The sequence below is a fragment of the Notamacropus eugenii genome, chromosome 4 (genome assembly GCF_028372415.1).
Source record: "Notamacropus eugenii isolate mMacEug1 chromosome 4, mMacEug1.pri_v2, whole genome shotgun sequence".
NCBI lineage: Eukaryota > Metazoa > Chordata > Mammalia > Diprotodontia > Macropodidae > Notamacropus > Notamacropus eugenii.
Window position 1 is genome coordinate 164,537,717 of NC_092875.1, and position 13,149 is coordinate 164,550,865.

The following is a 13,149-nucleotide window of genomic DNA, read 5'->3' on the forward strand; positions in this document are numbered from 1 at the left end:
ACCAGGGGTAGAGTGAGAAGAGTGGAGAAGGTGGTATTAAATGCAAACCTAGCTAACTCCTAGTGCAGGTTCTATAAACTGTACCATGCATGATTCCTGGACACATTATCTCTGTATGCTGACCATTACCAAAGACTGAAGAGGGTAAGGGAATAAGCATTTACATAGCGCCTATTATGTGACAGGCAATGCGCTAAGTACTTTTTATAAATATTGTCTTATTGGTTATTCAAACCAACTCTGTGAGGCAGATGCTACCATAATTCCCATTTTACAGATGAGGAACCTGAGGCAGATAAAGGGTGAGTTGTCCAGGGTCATACAGCTAGTTATTAGTGAGGCTGCTTTTAAACTGATATCTTCCTGACTCCATGCTCAGAGCTCTATTCTTGGAACCATCAGCTGCCTTTATACAGAAGTATATTTAATTACCTTAAGTTTCTACAACAACCAAAGGCAGGTCATTTTTTTTTTTTGTTTTTGTTGGATGATTTAAGCTTTCTATATTCAATTTTTGTCCTTCCTTTTCCAAGCTGTTGACTCTCTCTTGCATACCTCTTGCTTCTTTTTCCCAATTTTTCTTCTCTCTCTCTTATTTGACTTTTAAAAGCCTTCTTGAAGTCTTCCAAGAAGAATTTTTGGACTTGGGGCTCTTTGAGGTTTTGGATTTGAGAATACTGAGGATGTTGTCCTCTTTTTTGCTTGTGTTTTGATCTTCCCTGTCCCCATGGAAACAATCTGTGGTCGGTGTTTGTTCTTGTTTTTTCTTTGCTTATTTCGTGGCTTTTAAAATTGAGCTCTCCTGCTGGAGCAGAGGGAGCACTGTCCCAAGCTTCTTTTACTGGGGGTCAGGGCCCTGGTCACTAGCTCTGTGCCCTGGGGTCTCAGGTGTAGGCCACTGGAGACTGTCAGTGTTTGGCAACTTACCTGGTGCTGAGGGGGGTCCTAGAGGTGGTGTCTGGTGTGTGCTGAGGCCAGATGAGTTTTTTTGCATTTCCCCAGGTCTGAGCTGCTGGAGGATGCCTTCCTTACCTGGGGCTGTGCTGAGCTATGTGGTGATCCTTCAAGCTGGAGTCTGACAGTTCCCTTGGCTATGTTAAGGCACATCGTGGCTGCTGGTGTTGGCATTTGCCTGCTTCAGCCCTCTGGGGCTCAGGATCTCTTGCTGGCTTGGGGAGGTGGAGCCTGCTGCTGTCTTGCTGGGAGGCCTCCTGTCCTGGAATGCTTTTGCCTTTTACCTGAGTTAAATGGACCTCTTTTGCCAATCCTCAAAATCTCCTGGACCAAAAGAATGCTCCACCCCATTTTTCCACTGGCCCCTCTATTGCAGGATCTGTTCTGGGGCACTGTTTTATGGGTGTACAGGGATGAGAATGGGAAAAAGACAGTAATCTATTGCTCACTCCACCATCTTGGCTCCTGAAAGTTGCAATCCTATCTAAGCTAAATAACCTTGATCTTATGACTTTTTACATATTGATGTGTTGGGTTTTTTTGTTTGTTTTGATCATGTGTGTACGCATGTCTGTGTGCTCCCATGTGCATGTCTTGGGGACATAACACATGCCTCTAAAATTTTCCTTTGAGTTGCATTGAACTTTTCAACCACTACTATAAAAATGTGCCAGATAGTATGTGGTTCTGCTGCCACAGCATGAGCTCAGGGTAGCAGAAAAAATTAAATAACAGCCTTTGGCCCTATAGATTTCATACATGAGTGGGAGGGTACAGAGAATAGGGGCAAAGCAGAGGAAAGAGGAGAAGGGGCAAAGAAGAAAGAATCTGTTTGCCAAAGTGGAAAGATAGAGCAACTTTGGGGGGAGCTGGAAAAAAATTTTTGTGACTGTGTGTGTGTGTGTGTGTGTGTGTATCTGTAAAGGAGAGAATAAAACTTGAAAATTGAGCTAGTCCAATTCTCTCCTTTATATAATCATACTGCATTTCATTTGTCTACTGTTTAAATTTTTGCAAAATGTTCTTAATAACTTATTTCATTTACTCCATTGGTGAAGGGAATTTCAACATCAGGAGTTTCCCTATGCTTATGAAAATTCATAGGACCTGAACAACAACAGCAATAATGCCTGACCAAACTACTCTGAAGGGAAAGCAGGTCAATAACGTTATTATAGGACCATGGGATTTAGAGGTGGAAGGGATGCTGGAGATCATTTCTAGTTCCTTGTTTTTCAGATGATGAAACTGCATCCCAGAGAGACTGAGAGGGACTGGACAATTTGAAAAGCATTTCTTAAGCACTTAATGCCTTCACAGTACTGAACTTGCTAAGGGCTGCTGACACAAAGACAAAGATGAAATAGTCCTTGTCCTCAGGAAATTTATATTCTCAAAGGGTTGGGGGAGAGAATACAATATTTACAAAGATAAGTTAATATTGATAATTTGATCACTAAGTAAAGCGTGATAATTTAGAAAGCACTAACAACTGGAGAGGCATCAGGAAAAAAAAACCCAAACTTCTATTAGAAGGCAGTATATAAAGTAAGCAGGAAGGAAGGAAGCAATTATAAAGAGCTGAGGTGATGAGTGGCTGTTTCAGGTATGAAATCACAAGGTATGAAATCACTGTGGAAATAGTCACTAATGAATTTCACATTACTTAGGTTGTACCTTTGATTATTAATAGTAGCTTATATTTATACATAATGGCAAGGGGGTGTCTTTTGAATCAATTGCCCCACCTGATTTAAAATTAATTACCTTAACCAGGTGAGAGCACCTTTTGAATCAATCAATCAATTAATCACTCAATTAAGGACTTTAGTCCTTGCTCAGTTTAAAAATCCTTGAAAACCATTGGATGATATGAAATGAGACTGTACAAAAGTAGGTTCAGTTTTGTTGAAGATTCTTGGTCATGCTCAACAAATTAGTTTGGAATCAAGTATTTGAGCATCAGGTAGCTTAATGATGAATGTGGTTCAAGCCAAAGTCCTGAGAATAAATCACTTGGATGGAGGAGAGAAGAGCCTTGGTTTTGATCTCTGCCCCTTTCCCATGACCAAAAGTAGACGCTGATTTCAGAGATTTGGACTTTTCATGGAGTGCCCTCACACTTTGCCTGGAGCATCAGTCACTGGTGGCGTTGTGTGCATGCACCAGTAGTCAAAGACAAATTAGATACACAGAAGAAAAACAACTTCAGTATTTTATAAGTAGCCCAGTAGAAAAGCTGTAGTACGCCTAAGGGGAATTTCCTGAATTTCCATGAAGGGGAGAAAAAAATTTCCAGCAGTTAAGAGCTATGAGTTATCTTTTTATTATCCTTTACCATCTTGGGTTGGACCTACTTTCAGCTGGTCTCTGTATAAATATACATATATATTTTTTGAAGGGGGAAGCCTAGGCAATTGGAATTAAATAACTTGCCCAAGGTCACACATATAAGTGTCAAGTGTCTGAGGCCAGATTTAAGCTTAGGTCCTTCTGACTCCAGAACCAGTGCTCTACTCACAGCACTACCTAGCTGCCCCTGGGTTCTGTATGTTCTTGTGGGAGAGTATTTCACATACTTTTAGGAGGATGTTTTAAGCCAGTTATTCTTACAATAATAACATTAAACATCCCCTTCTAAATGCTAATCGCCTAGCAGATTAATTGATATCAACTGATAATCATGAGGGAAAGCACACTGATTTGGGGCTTGTGGGCCATTATTAGAGAACCACCCTCAGTCATTTAAAGCCTGTCAGAACCCAGATAGGATGTAGTAGCTACCTTCTGGGGACCTAACCTGCCAGTGTGAGGAGGATTGGTGGAGTGGCTCCAGCAACTGTATTAGACATAAAAGGTTTTGCAGTTCATAAAGCATTTTACCTACATTATCTCATTTGGACCTCATAATCCCTTGTGACGTAGTACCAATACTTTTTACTCATTTTTCAGAAATAAAGAAACCAAGGCTCAGAAGTTAAGTGCCTTGCCCAAGATCACCCAACCAGCAAATAGTATAATCAGTACTGAACTCAAGTCTTCTCGCTCCAAGTTCATTGGTCTTGCCACTACATCACAATCCCTCTTGCATTTTCAAGGTTCTATAATTCATTGTAAGTGATATACAGAAGGTAGTTGAGCTAGGAGCAGAATTCAGGGCCATGCCCATTCTCCTGCCTATGGGAATGGGGTTGAGAATGATCCAGTGGGAAAGCTGCAAAGTAGAAAATGTCCGTTATGATTATCTCAAATGAGATAGTCAATGTCAGTCGTTTTGGAACTCGGAGATGTAAGCTGTACCTTATATAAATGTATATTTTACTTAAAATACAGATGGGGAGAATCATTTTTTTAAAAAAAAGTTTATAATAATTCAAAACGTTCTTATTTATTTTTAATTGATGAAATAAAACAAACATTTCCACAACATAGAAAAAAAAAGATGATTGTACATGAAACTGCAAATCTATTATGTAGAACATTCCTTTTAAATATATAGTAAAGTTGTAATGTAAGTTTCTTTTTTTATCTTCCCTCCCTGTTCCCCCCATCCTAGAGATGGCTACCATTAGAAACAAATATGTATGTATATACATATGTATATATATATAATCACTCCATACATAGTTCTATTTGTCAATTCATTTTCTAGTTGTAGATAGCATCTTCTTTCACATCTTTTGTAGTTAATTTGGAAATGTATAGTCAAAATGACTTAGTCATTCAAAGTTGTACTTAAAAAGATATTGCTGTTAGTATATAATGTTCTCTTGGTCCTGTTCATTTTGCTCTTCATTATTTCACACTAGTCTGTCCATGTTTTTCTAAAATCATTAAGCTCATCAATTCTTATAGCATAGTAGTATTCCACAGTAGTACAGTATAACTTGTTCAGCCATTCCCCATCTGATGGGTGTCCCTGAAATTTCCAGTTTTTTGCCACTACAAAAAGAGCTGCTATAAACATTTTAATTATAATCATTTAAAAAATCTTACAGTAGCTTATGGTAGCTACTCTCATGGTCATATGGCAGTTAGGAAAACAAGCAGTCCTCTGTGGCAAATTTCACTATAGAAATATCTACTTTGGCAAGAGATAGGATGTGTGGAGGATATAGGAGAAGAAGAGGAGCAAAGACTTGACAAATGTTTGCTGTATTGTTGAAGGAGACAATAAAGTACTGAAGAAATACAATGACGTAGCTTCTTTGATACCATCTTATTTGGCATTGGCCCACACCAACACTTCTCTGTCCCAAGACATAGATCCGAAGAGCTCTGCAAATATGTTTTGGAAACAGAGCTGAACATGTTGCAGTCAGGATGACCCCTAAAATTTCATAACAATGTGAAAAAGATAATTTCCCATAGGAAATCAGATTGAATCTCGCACGTTTGCCTTTCTTACTGATGTTTTCTCATCTTCTTATTCCATTAACACTATGGAATCAGCCATTGATGTTAAACCAAACTGTCAAACAGAATGCAGAATTCTATAACACTTACAAAATTGAAGCTTTTACTTACAACAAGGGGGCCAATTTCAGTTCCATTACATGCTTTGTCATATCACATGAGACTGTACTTCAAGTCTCTGTCAGTCTTATGGTTACTTTTGTACTACATGCCATTCTGGGGCTGCTGTATTTTTTGCCTTTTTCTTGCTTAACTGATGGCAGAGGTGTTGAATGAACAGTGACAAGGATGTCAGTACTTGGCAGTGCCAGACACATTCAGATAATTTAATCTTAGTTCTAAATATACAGTCACTGCCTCTGCATTGATATTTACGGGATTTCAGCGTTAGGGGAAATGGATTTGAAAGGTTCTAATCCTACAGTGGTCGATGCAATGGTGAGAAAGAAACTAGATTTATCCTAGGATCTAATGCTGGTTCTTCTGACTAAAAGCTGTTTGACCCTGGGGAAAGTTGTTTAACCTCTTGACCTCAGCATACACATCTGTGTATGAAAGTAGTAAGACCTGCTCTGTCTACCTCACAAGGTGGTTAGAAGTGAATGAGGTAATCACCGTCAATGGTTCTTGAACTTGGAGATGTATAAACTACTGTATGTTTGACTTAAAATACAGATTGGGACAATCATTTTTCAAAAAGTTTACAGTAAGAACAAGGAAGATTTACAACGATTCATTGATCTCTGTACAACTGTCACACCAACAGCAGCAATTACGCTTAAGCATGCACTATTACTTTCTCACAAAATTCTAACAAAATCTGAGGATGCTTTTGTTGCAATAATTCATCTTAATAGTAGGTAATATTTGTTACATGTTGCTTTATACACATTATCACACATGTGCTTACAACTGTCTTGTGAGGTAGGTGCTATAAAGGATATTATATAAGCCATTAAACAGATGAGGAAATTAAAGCTCTGGGAAGCTAAGGGGCTTCCTTTTGGCCACATGTAGAGTGAATGTTGGCAGCTTTCAAACCCAGTACTTCTTGACTCCATATTTAGCACTCTCTCTACCATTCTACAATATTATTAAAGATCTGTGGTGACCATTACTATTTCTTCCTCATGACTCTTTTGTCTGATTGACTTATTTGACCTTGTAGGTGCACTGGCAGAGCATTAAATTTTGGAAGAAATGCATTGGCCTATGCCTCCCAGAATAAGGCCTTGTCCTAGTTTCAGGACACTTGATGTGAACTAGGAAAGATTTCAAATCTCTGTTCTAATCATGAAGCAACTGTGGTCATCCCTTGTCCAGATGACACCTGGGAGGCAGGAAAGCTTTGACAGATAAACCAATAATATAGTTTTATTTTTTTCCCCACACTCTGAGAGCATGAGTGCTCAGAGTATTTCAAGAGTTGCCATGGCCTCTTTTGGAGTGGGAATGATTTGGAACCATGTTGGTTTCTTCAAGCCATACCCAATTTGAACCTATTTGTATTTTTTTTCAAATTATAAACTTAATCACGTATAGACACAAATATTTCAAGAATACAAAGAATATATAAATATATAAATGTGTGTGTGTGTGTGTGTGTGTGTGTGTGTGTGATATCATGAACTGTTGTATACAGTTTGTTTTCAAAAATTGGGTATCAAATTTAATGAGTTAGAAACAAAATTGCTCTGATCATTTGACCTACATTTAATTTTCTTCTGTGTATTCAAAAATGTTTTATTTATTCTTGTCTTCCTTTTGTTCTTGATGAAAAACTCAATTTTTTAAAGTGTTAGTAATGTAAGAAAATGGATTAAATTAAAACTCATTCCGTGCCATTCTCCTCACTAATATTTTAAAACCTTATACATGTATGACTTAAATTTTATTCAACTTGTATGTGGCGAAAAAATTGGTCGGGGGTCCACTACATATTTATGTTACATAGCCCCAATAGGTGCTTGCTTTAGCAAGGTAATTTTTTTCATATCCCTAATTACTGTCACCTTCACCATGTTGATATTCTAAATTCTTTCATCCTTGTACAAGCCTCCAATGGCTACCCCTCCCTTCACCATCTGAGTGGAGGACCTTGCCACATATTTCCCTGAAAGAGACCGAGACCATTTTCTGAGAGTTTCTCTTCTCCCCTCCTCTTTATTTCATGTCAGATTTCTTTCTCTCCTATCTCTTTTGACTCCATCTCATATAAAGAGGTAGCTCTTCTCTTTGACAAGGAAAACCTCTCTGTGTGCACTGCTAATCTTGTTCCATCCTATTTTCTCCTGTAGATTGCCCCCTCACCTTAATTATCCCCACTCTTTGACTAATCTTCAGTTACTCCCTCTCTATTGACTAACTGCTTCCCTACTGCCCACAAACATGACCGTGTCTCACTCATCCTTAAAAAATACTAAAAAAACCCCACACCATCATTTACTCCAACCATCCTCATTAACTGTCATCCTCTATCTTCCTCCCCTTTGTGGTTAACCTTCTTCAGAAAGCTGTCTGCAATCTGTGTCTCCATTTCCTCTCCTCTTACTTGATGCTAAACTCTCTGCAATGTGACTTTCTGACTTCATCATTAAAATGCTGTTCTCCTCAGTGATTTCCTAATTGCCAAATCTAATGGGCTTTTTTCAGGCCTCATTGCTTCTGACCTTTCTATAGCCTATGACACTTTCATCCTCCTAGTTTTCTTGTTATCTGTCTGACTGCTCCTTCTCGGTATCCTTGGTTGAGTGTTCCTTCAGGAAATTGAGGATGACTCCAGGGATTCAAACCTGAATGACTAGAGGCCTGATAGTATGATCTTCAACTATTTGCATTTACTTCACACATCTAATGTGTTGTTAAATCTTATAGAGGTTTGCTGAAAACTAACCAGAAGAAATGTATTAAATTACATTAACAGGGCATCCCATCTCCTGACATTCCCAAACCTACACCGTTCTTCAACCATGGGTCTGTAGAGGTGGGGACTGGTGAGCATGATGAAGGCCCCCTGTTCCAACTAAAGCTGGTCTATTATATTTTATTTTTCAATCAGTCAGTCAATCAACTCACCTCCATTAAGTACTGACTATTTGACACATACTACGCTAGGCACTGGAGGTACAAGTACAAAGAAAATCAAATAAGCCCTATTTTCAAGAATCTTACATTTTTTTGGGGGGAGGGAAGCTTTATATTTTTCGCTTGCACTGATAATGTATGGTGTGTCAAGTATTTTATGCAAGTCTAATAATTATATTAGTCGTATTTCAGATTTTAAAGCTTCTGATGTCATTTATTTAAGTTTAATACAAGTATACTCTTGTGAAGACTGAACTAGGGAGCCAGAGATTCAACTCCAGGTCAGCAACCCACTGGAGAAGCCTTGTGGCAAGTCACTTATTCCGAGTCATTGGAGATTGTAGAGAAGTGAGATTCTCAGTTAACTTAAATGTAATCTGTTAACTGCTAAAGTTATATTTTAAAGTTTGCTATTAGAAATATCTCTAAAGATTGGATTCTTTATTTCCCAGACTCAGGTCTTGCTGAGTCCAAGTCTGACTGCTATACACTATACCATCCAGTTGCCTCTTGATTATGTTCAAATCTTGACATTCAGAGACTTTTTCATATTATTGCATATGGTTTAATTCTTAGCAGCAACAGGCATGATCTCAACATACTCATCTAATTAAATAATAAACAAATAAACTAGAGAAGACTTCTTCAGGACAGGCAGTAATGTTTAGTCTTTTTTATATTCCTAAGTTATAAAGAACGTGATAGTGTTCTGTAGAGGTTATTAGGATCTTAGACCTTTCAACATGAAAATGAATTCAGTGCTGACTACTGATGTTCTTTATATATCCACACATACATATCTATATATCTCTTTATATATATAAATCTCAATATCATTTGGCATAACACTTTCTTTATAGTGTATCATTGTTGGGGGTGGAAGCTCAATTCCATGTGGACAGTCTAGGGTGGGTAAAGGTGGGAACTTCTAAATCTTAGAGTTCTCATGAGGCCCCCCAGAAAACAGCCGGGAATCGAGGAGTGAGACCGAGCAATCTTGTGTATTTCCGCCTCTTCCCGTGAGAAACGTGATGGGAGGAGCATCCCCCTCGAGACTGTCCCGGATCTGGGCACACCTATTGTTATCTAACAGGCTCGGTATTCAGGTGCAAACTATGTGGCCGGAGAGCTTAATTAGGATCAGGAAAGCCTGAAGGCTGTCTTAGCTCGGGAGGGGTCGTTACAGGACAGAAGGCTCCATTTTTCCTCTCTTCGCTCTCCCTTCCCCCTCTCTCCCCACTTACACTTCTGCTTCCAATCTCTTATTATAAGATCTTTGCCTCCTTGGGAGATTCCTCGCTCCCTCCTAAGGAAGAATTCCCCTGCACTTGTAACCAGGACCCTGAATAAAAGCTTAACCCTTGTTCGACTCCGGAAAGTCTCTTCTCTCATACGTTTATCTGGTTTGGCCAACCGAAGACCTGCGATAGAGGTAAGGCAAGACTCGGGTAGCCCTCAGGCCTCTAGGCCTGGCATATCATGTTTTTTGCAAAGGTCTCTTTTCTATTGTCATCCATAATGATCCTTCCTGACTTTTCCATAGGTGCAGGTTTACATAAACTTTGCATCCAGAGAATACTTTCTTTTAAAAGAGGTTTTCAGATCAGCATTCTCTCTCTCCCATTTCTCCACCTCCCAAATGAGAAAACAAGGAAAATCAAACACCTGTTATAGACATATGTACACTCATACACACACATATATATTCCCTATCAGGAGGTGGGTAGCTTGTTTCATCTTGAGTGCTCTGGAATCATGGTTACTGTTATGATATATTTTGTTATGGCTCCACTCATTTCACTCTGCATCAGTTCATACATGTATTCTCATGTTTTACAAAATTATTGTCAGTACTTGGGAAGAGTTATCCAGGATGATCCCCCATTCTGTAATTAGTAGATGGTTGATCAACATTTGTTAGCAAATATGATGGTGACTCAGTTTATAAAATGTAGTCCTTACTTACTACCTTGTTACAAATTACATGAGGACTGCTATTTGCTAGAAGTGAAAAATGAAATCAATTTGACTGAAACCCTTCTGTCTACAATTTACCTTTATTGGTGAATGGAAGTGAATGGAATGTGTAAATATGGCTTATGGCTCTACTGTCAAAGCTCTGTTGATGCCTTAATAATGATAATTCACATCTGGAGTTTCTTCTCTCAACAATTCTGCAACATAGGTAGAGAAAATATTATTATTCCCATTTAATAGACTTGTACAGAGGCTAAATTGGGTGTTCAGGGAGGACTAGCACCTTTGGTGTAAGGGCTTGCCAAGCCCTTTTCAGGGCTGCTTATCCACCTTTGATGTCCACCTGACATCCAGCACTCACTTGTGGCACCAGGAGGCTGTAGCATGTGCAGTAGAACCCCAGTAGAACTGTCTCAGCAAATGGGCTAAACCAGGTTGAGGGTAACCAATGGACCTCAAACCTATCTGTGAGTTAAGGGAATGTCTGCCCCAAGATCATCCCCTGCATCCCTGACCATCATCAGTCATTTTGACTTTGTCTTGCCACTGGATTTTGATGACTCTGGAAGACATAAGTAAGGCTGATGACTTTGTGTAACTCTGCTTGGCTTAATTTTAATTCATGCATGAGTCAAGACATCAAATTGTGATCTTTGGTCCTCTTCAAAAACAAGGGACAAACAATGGAAAGGCTAAATGAGCTGTCTGCGATTGTATGACTTGTAAGTGGAAGTGGCAGGGGTCAAATTCAAATCTTGATAGAAAGGCCAATACTCTTTCTACTCTATCATATTGCCTCTATTTGCATAAAGACTATTATAGTAGTGTTTTAATGGTCTCACTACAGTATACAGCTATAGTTACTATATTGTTGTTTATTTTGTCACTACAACTATTTATCCAGGTTTCTGCTTTGTACAATAGGGCATTGTAATGGTAATTTAAATGGGAAGATCTTTCCCATTCATTAATAGGCCCATGTGACCTGCCTGGGTCACATGGAAGCCTGAGTCACATGAGTCTGTGGAGGGAAGAGTTTGCTGAAAGGGTGGAACAGGAAGGGTGGAACAGAAAGAGGAAGAGTTAGAGCAGAGCTGAGAGGAAATTGGTCAGTCTAGTCAGAACTGAAGAAAGCAGGCAAGGAGGCAGCTGGCTAGCATGAATGAGAGAGCTTATTTGTGATTTTGTTTAAGGGAGTTGGTTTGTGGGTAGCCTAGCAGGGAGAAGACTTGGGGATGGTGGTGCCTTCTGCATTGTTATTGTGTATAGATGTCTTTGTTACTATAAAGTGACCTTGCACAGCCTTCCCTCACTCAAAACAAAGTCAAGTGCAAGTCATATCATCATTTCTCTGATGTCATGGTCTTCTTTGAAAACAAGCACAACAACAAACCTTGGTTACTATGATAGATTTGGCTTTCTGATGTCTGAATAAATGTTTTGGTTCTGCCTTCCATGTGGAAAGTCTGTTATGTTTTATGATACAGAATTGTGCTGGCATTTTCGTGGCTGCTGTAGGAGCTGTGAATGCTACGTTAGTGCTACAGGCGTGGTGGATAGAGTACTGGACCTGGAACCAGGAAGACCTAGTTTTAATTCCCACCTTCACTGTTGATTATTTATATACCTACAGGCAAGTCACTGACCTTTGTGATTCTGGGTTTCTTCACTTATAAAATGAGAATGATAATACTCGGGTAGCCCCGATTTAAATAACTCTCTCATAGATAACTTTAATATTGTTATTGTACCCTTAAGAGAGAAAGGGTATGGAATATTGGGGACTGACAGCTTAAGTACCTATCTGAGAGAGTCTATGTCAGGACTGAAAGAAGACAAAGAGAAATATCTTCTTGAGGAGGTTTGGAGAGTTAACTGCCATAGACAAAGAGTCTGTAGAGGATTATGAGAGTTAACTGCCATCTTTTAGAGAGTCTGGAGAGGGAAACTGAGAGAACGGAATTTAATTCTTATGCTGACAAGAAGACATTCTCATAGACTTTAACTGCCATCCTGAGAAAATTAAATTGCTGGATTTGGTTACTATATTTTAGAAGGATCGTCAGTTCTAGTTGATCTTTAGATGTGACTGGTTGAGACTTCTCTTGCTGCTATACCTTGTTAAAATATTAATATATTTCTTTGCATTATTTGTCACTGTTAATAAATTATGTAAACAGCAACATTGAATTTATCTAAACCCATGAAGCTGAGATTTGAGACTGAAAGCATTTAAGAAAAGAGATTTTCAATTTTATTTAAAATAGGGAGCAATCTCAGCTAATTAACTGACACATTTTACTTTTTAAAAATTATAAGCAAATATCAAAATATATTCTTTGCTCGTCTTTGAACCTGACATTAGAGACTTTATAAGGTAAAAAAATCAACTGATAGGCTGAAGGATGAGGGATTTGGTGTGTTTGTCCTCAATTTGTATCAGCCTGAGAATTATACCATACCTGCAAAGGGATCCCTACAGATGGATAACAAAAGCCTTATTAAGCATGAGATGTAGAACAAAACCTGGTACATCTGCAGCATGTACTTCACAGGGCTCTTTGGCTCAAATGAGATAATATCCATAAAATTCTTTACTAATCTTAAAATAAATGTTAGTTATAAGCAGAGTTCTCATAGTTTAAGAAATTCCAGTCTTCTAGATACTTATATAAGTACAAATGAAATGGATGAACCTGGAACTCTGCATCTTTGGGG